Here is a 6,234-nt window from a genome sequence, read left to right as displayed (position 1 = left end):
AACAGAGAAGCAGACAACCCGAGTATGTAGTTCTTAGGAAACTTATCCTTGGCTTCAAGAGAGGGCATCTCACCTCTCCCTCCCAAGTACATCAACCCAAACAACACTTCATACGGTGATACTCCCAAGTCTTTTCTGGGAGCGGTTCGTATTCTGAGAAGGGCTACAGGTAAACGCTTCGGCCATGGTCATTTGGTCTCTAAAATCCATTTTGACAAGCGCTTTGTCAGCATCTGACCGATCCATCCTACTTTCTCTGAAGAAGGAGGGTGCCGGTGAGTACGGAACTCCCGCTTGATTTCTAGAGTTCTCATTAGCTCCTGTAGGACCTGTGAAGTAAAGTGGTTTCCCTTATCTGAGACGATATTCTACGTGATCCCATATCTAGGGATCGCGCCCAGGTGTAGAGTCCTTAGCGCAGAAAAGACAGGGACCTGTTGGAGCACCCAGAGGACCAAGGGTAAATCCTGCCTGACCAATCTAGCGGCCGTCTGTGATGGTGTCACTGCATCAACAGCCAAGTGAAGAACCACTGATATCATCCACCTGGACTTCAGCAAGGCCTCTGACACAACATCCTTCTTTCCAAATTGGAAGGATACGGATTCGGTGAGCGGACCGTTCAATGGACAAAGAACCGGCTGCAGCATCGAGTCCAGGAGCCAACGGCTCCGTGTCTGGATGGCGATCGGTGATGAATGGCATCTCAAAGGGGTCCGTGCTGGGGCTGAGACTCTTCAATATCTTCATCAGTGGCATCACCAGCGGGATCGAGCGCACCCTCAGAAAATTTGCTGACGACACCAAGCTGTGAGGAGCAGTGACACGCCAGAGGGACGGGACGCCAACCGCAGGGATCTAGACAGGCTCAAGCAGCGGGCACAGACAAACCTCATCAGCTTCAACAAATCCAGGTGCAGTGTCTTGCACCTGGGACAAGAGAACCCCCCACTACCGATACATGCTGGGGGATGAAAGGGCTGAGCCTAGGCCTGTCCCAAAAGACCTGGTGGACGGCAAGCTGTACACGAGCCAGCAAAGTGCCCTCCCAGCCCAGAAAACCAGCCACATCCCGGTCTGCACCAAAAGATGTGCGGTCAGCAGGTGAAAAGAAGTGATCCTGCCCCTCTGCTCTGTGCTGAAGAGGCCTCACCTGGAGTACTGTGTCCATATGAAGGGCCCTCAGTGCAGAAGAGACATGGACCCGTTGGAGCACATGCAGAGGATGGCCACAAGAAAAAAAAAAAAAAAAAGAACCGAAGGATCAAACGCCTCACCTGTGAGGACAGGCTGAGAGAGCTGGGGCTGTTCAGCCCGGAGAAGTGAAGGCTCCGAGGTGACCTGGTAACAGCCTTTTGATACCCAAAGGGGAGCTAAAGGAAAGAAGAAGGGAAAATTTAGGTTAGATATCAGGAAAATATCTTTCACAGCAAGGGACAAGGGGAAACATTTTAAGCTGGGGGAGGGAAGATTTAGGTTGGACGCCAGGGGGAAGTTCTTTACAGAGAGAGCGGTGAGGTGCTGGAACAGCTGCCCAGAGAGGCTGTGGATGCCCCGTCCATCCCTGGAGGTGTTCAAGGCCAGGTTGGATGGGGCCCTGGGCAGCCTGGTCTAGTATGAAATGGGGAGGTTGATGGCCCTGCACGTAGCAGGGGGGTTGGAGATTCACGATCCTCGAGGTCCCTTCCAACCCGGGACCTTCTGTGACTCTGCGCAGTGGACCAGGTTGCCCAGAGATGTGGTGGACGCCCTGTCCCTTCCAAGGTGACACGCAGGGCAACCTGATCTAGCTGTGAATGTCCCTGTTCATTGTGGGCGAGTTGGACTAGACCATCATAAATGGTCGCTTCCGACTCTAAGGAGTCTCTGGTATGATACCTGAAGCCATGTCCACAAAGAACATCGATGGCCTGGTGAGCAATCAGGGTAGGTGGGGAAGCCTGTGTGCTCAACAGCTCTGGGGAAACTCACCAAGTAGTCCAGTCAGGAAGATTCACATCAGCCATAGAGCCTCTCTGTGCCAGTGCCAGTATTCAGCACACCAGAGGTACTGCTTCATCACACTGGTGGGTCCCACAGCTGCAGAACTAGCTATTTAATGGGGGTCAGGGGATGGAAGGAAGAGGGGTGGGGAGATTGGCTATCATACAGACTAGGAAACTAACAGCATCCCCTGACAATTGGGATGGAGATACCTGGGGCGATCCAGATGAAGTGGTCCAGTAGAAGACAATCCTTTGTTTCCTATGAATACGAAGCCAGGTCTGCCATAAAAACAGAAAGAACCCTAGGACCCTGGGGTGGACAGCCACAGCGTGCTCTGAGAACTGTGCCCTGACATCTGTTACTACTGACAAATTTGTAAGGGAGGTCTAGGAGAGAACCAGACAAGACAGGAACAGAATACTCATGTTCAGTATGCTCAAGTAGTGGAGACTGTATTACACTACGTGCGGATGAAGAAAACGGCCACTGGGGCTGGGGGTTTTCTTAAGCTCAGGTCCCAGCCCGATACATGCACCTCACCCTACTACCAGCCACGAAGCTTATTGGGACGGAAGCTTATTGGGCCCAGGGAGCAAGGCGAGCCCCTTGTGACCCCCATTCCATCTTTAAGTGAGCGTCCTACAGCCATCGCAAAACCCACCTGCATACAAGCAATGCACGAACAAGGGATTCGCAGCATTTCATTATCCGCTGCACAGATTTCACAGTGCTTAAACCACTAAACAGAGGAGCCCCGAGAACCCTTAAACAACATCGTGCTGCAAAACAGAACGGGATCCAAAGAGACACGGAACATAGTTTAAATACGTGCCCTTAAACAATACTCAGCACGGGCGGAATTAATACGTGGCACAGGAGACACAGAGGGGACGTGGGCAGAGGACACAGGGAGGACACAGACACAGGCGGGACACGAGGTCACAGAGGGAACATGGAGGGGGATGCAGAGGGTACGCATCATGAAATGGATTGGGACAACGTGGTAGCAGACAAACCGAGTTTGGAGTCTCAGGTTGGAGATTAGGCAATGAGAATCATGAAAGAGGGAACAGAGACTTCACAAGAAGGTATTGAACTTAAGAAGAGTTACAGAGGAAACCTGGAGAACACAGGATCCCTTTACGGAAAAGCGCACTAGCTCCAGGCATTTCCAGAGTTGCAATGCTCAGTCAGCCAACCAGCATTACCTTGGGACTGACTGAAGCGTTCCAGGAATGAGACAAGAGCAAAAGAAAGGAATGTATGTCAGCCCCTCCATTACCAGTTCGGAGAAAGGGAGATAACCCCTTCACTCCCTTAAGCAAAGAACTGAGAAGAAAAATAAGAACAAGCATAGCAGACATAGCTGCTCCAGTCCAGCTTTGGATCCCCTCAGATCAGAGGGCAAAGATCAAAGCCCTACAGCAGGGAACAAAAATCAGTTGCCTCTTTCCAGGAAAGAGCACTCACCCAACAGTCCACAGCAGGCAGTCTCCAGCAAAAGATGCTGCCTTGGGGGCTGCCAGCCCTTAAATGAGGTGAGGGAGGGGTGGAGCCAGGCTCAGCCCCACCTGGTCCCACAGCTGCATTGCTTCCACCTGTGCTTGCAGGGCTGCACCACCCCTCACCAGATGCTCCATCACTGCTTCAGGCTTCAGGTGCTTCAGGTGATCTCAAAGTTCCCATAACGTCATGAATAAAAAAAAAAAAAAAGTGAATTGGGTCTGCCTGTCTGGCAAGGGGAAGTTTATCACTAAATGAGCAAGGATGGCCCACATATTTTGATTCCAGTCAGATGTCCTCAAAGGCAACTGATAAAATTTCTAATAGATAGGAGAGCACAGATTTTCATACTGATGCAGCAAGATGCTGAGAAGCTGCATGTGCAGCGAAAAGGCTGCGATTACGGTGTGAGTGGAGCGAGTGCTGTTTGCCAAACTGCCAGGGTCAGCTTATGGCTCCCCAGTGAGAAATGTGCATTACCTACTCACGCAGCAATTAAAGACCATCGTGAAAATATTTTACGATTTGGTGTCCTCAGTGGGTGAAGCTGGCACCTGCCTGTAAGGCACCGTGTAGCCATTGGGCTCCAACATCAATCCCAGACCCCAAAGAAGTAGGGAGGCTGCAGCGTGCGTACTTCGTGCAGCCCCTGCGCTCCTCGAGTCACAGATCACTGACGTACCGCAGGACCCATTTCTGCTGCGGCACGACGTGGGATTGCTGAAGTCACTGCAGATCTGGAGAACAGACAAAGCATCTCCAGAACGCACTCCCCGTACAACTTGCCCACATGCAGGGGGCACAAGCCCCATTTTGGGGGCAATGATCCCCACTTGTGGGGTGCTACCCTCACCCCACTGTCACAGCCATGCCCCGAGGACACCATCACCCCACTGCGCATGGCCAGCAACGTCTCCCCGGACTCCACTCCCACAGGCATCCCCGTCCTTGTCCTCAAGCCGACAACATCGGCATGGAGCAAAGCGGGGCAGGGGGCGTGGGAGGACTTGAGGGGACATGAGAGGGCACATGGGGACACAGGGACATGGGGGGACACAGAGGGACATGGGGTTGACGCGTGGGGTCAGAACTAGAGAGGCAAGAGGAGGTGGCACGTGGAGGTGACACAAGGAGGTGGCAGGCTGTGCCAGGAGTTTGAGCAGCACTGCGGGGCAGATGAGCAGTGCCAGCCCAACGTGGGGGTGATGGTGACACTCCAGGATGAGGAGCTGCTACTGTTTTTCAAGCAGGTAGGAGTTTGTTATCCATACATAATACTGCACTTGTTGTTTTCTTTTTTAAATCAGTGACAGTATGCGATCTGATCCAATGTCTTTGAAAAGTGTGGTTTCAGGATTGTCAGCTGAAACAGCAGCAGAACACAGGCCGTTGCCTGTGGGGGAAGGGACGGGGAAGGAAGTGAGGAAAGAAAGGAGGAAGCCTGAAAAAGGAATGAGGATGGCACGGGGCGAAGGAAGGGGGCGAGACATAGGGGAATGAAGGGAAAAGGACAGAATAGCGGTGGAGCAGCCTAAAAAGCAGCAACAAGCTCTGGGAGGACTGCAGAGTGCCAGATTCTGTATCGGGTGTGTATCTGTGTGTGTATGTTGTCATTACCTGCCTGGTTTGGGGTCGGGGCTGTTGTTGCTTCTGAGCTCCTGCAGAGGGAAGAGCTTGAGCAATCGGTGCCCATGCAGAACTACAGCATGGGGGAGCGCTTGGTAAGGACAGCCCTGCAGCCCTCAGCTGGACGAACTTCTTCCGTGTGTCCAGACTGTGAGCTGTGCAGCCGTACCTGGCTGCACCGCTCCAGCTCAGAGTCCGCTGCCTGAAGCTGCATCTTTGCTGCCTTCCCTCCTGCCCAGAGCCTCGAAGCTGCTCCCACAGTCCTCTGCCCACCCCCAACATGCCAGAGAAGACATCTGGCAGCGGGCTGGAGGAATCCCAGCACCCTGTTTTCCTTCTGCCCGCAGCTCTCTCCTCCTCTGCCACACAGGGCACCAGCCTGCAAAATGGGAATGGTCGGGAGGAAAGGGAGCACTGGCAGGAGCGACTGCTGCAGCTGGCCGGGGGGGTCTGCGTCCCCCGTGCCCTTGTGGGCTATCTGTCCAGCTGCAGGAGGACCAGAGAAGGGCAGATAAAAAGGTGCAGCTGAGCAAGCAGTGGACCTGCACAACTCTCTGGCCATCCTCCCGATGGCAGCTGTGACACATCGATTCTTTCCATGCAGCTGAATTCATGTTTTCCATCTGTAAACTTAAGTGGAGAACTGCAGGTTTTGTTAATCTTTGTGGAAATGATGTAACGGTCCCCAAGAATCTCAGAACTGCAACTTTGTCTCTGCCTGCGTAGACCTGCTAGGGCCTAAAACTACCCATTTTATGGCATTAAAAAGAATAAAAAGCCAAAAATGAAACCTGGAGTTGAAGAAAGACCTTGGAAAAAAACACATTAAAATGTGAACAAGACAGAGGCTGAGCAAACGTTAATATAGCCCAGTGCTTTCTGCCAAAGTGCTTTATTTCGTTATCGTTAAATTTGCCGGGCAGTTACATTTCGGTATGTGAATATTTAGAAACAGTGCAATGGATGCTGGCAAAAACGAGTCTGTTTTCTTTTTTAACAGATATTCATAAGCACTTAGCACAGCTTTCCGGGGTCTGGAGTAGTTTCCCTTTGTTTTCTTCGTCTTTTCCCCCCGCTTGTAACTTCGCGCTCTTCCCCCGTCATCACAACGCAGAACGG

General features: G+C 52.3%; 1 long non-coding RNA gene across 1 annotated transcript; it reads right to left on the bottom strand.

Moving 5' to 3' along the window:
• Positions 1-754: 754 nt before the first annotated feature.
• On the bottom strand, positions 755-4,074 carry LOC149915796 (uncharacterized). The gene is made up of 4 exons (XR_016471596.1): positions 3,457-4,074; positions 1,972-2,264; positions 1,278-1,373; positions 755-808 (listed from the first exon to the last, which is right to left on the bottom strand). It is a non-coding gene; the product is annotated as an uncharacterized LOC149915796 (long non-coding RNA).
• Positions 4,075-6,234: the final 2,160 nt, after the last annotated feature.

The sequence above is a fragment of the Phasianus colchicus genome, chromosome 16, assembly GCF_987193195.1.
Source record: "Phasianus colchicus chromosome 16, bPhaCol1.hap1.1, whole genome shotgun sequence".
Classification (NCBI taxonomy): domain Eukaryota; kingdom Metazoa; phylum Chordata; class Aves; order Galliformes; family Phasianidae; genus Phasianus; species Phasianus colchicus.
This window is presented reverse-complemented; position numbering and strand designations above follow the sequence as displayed.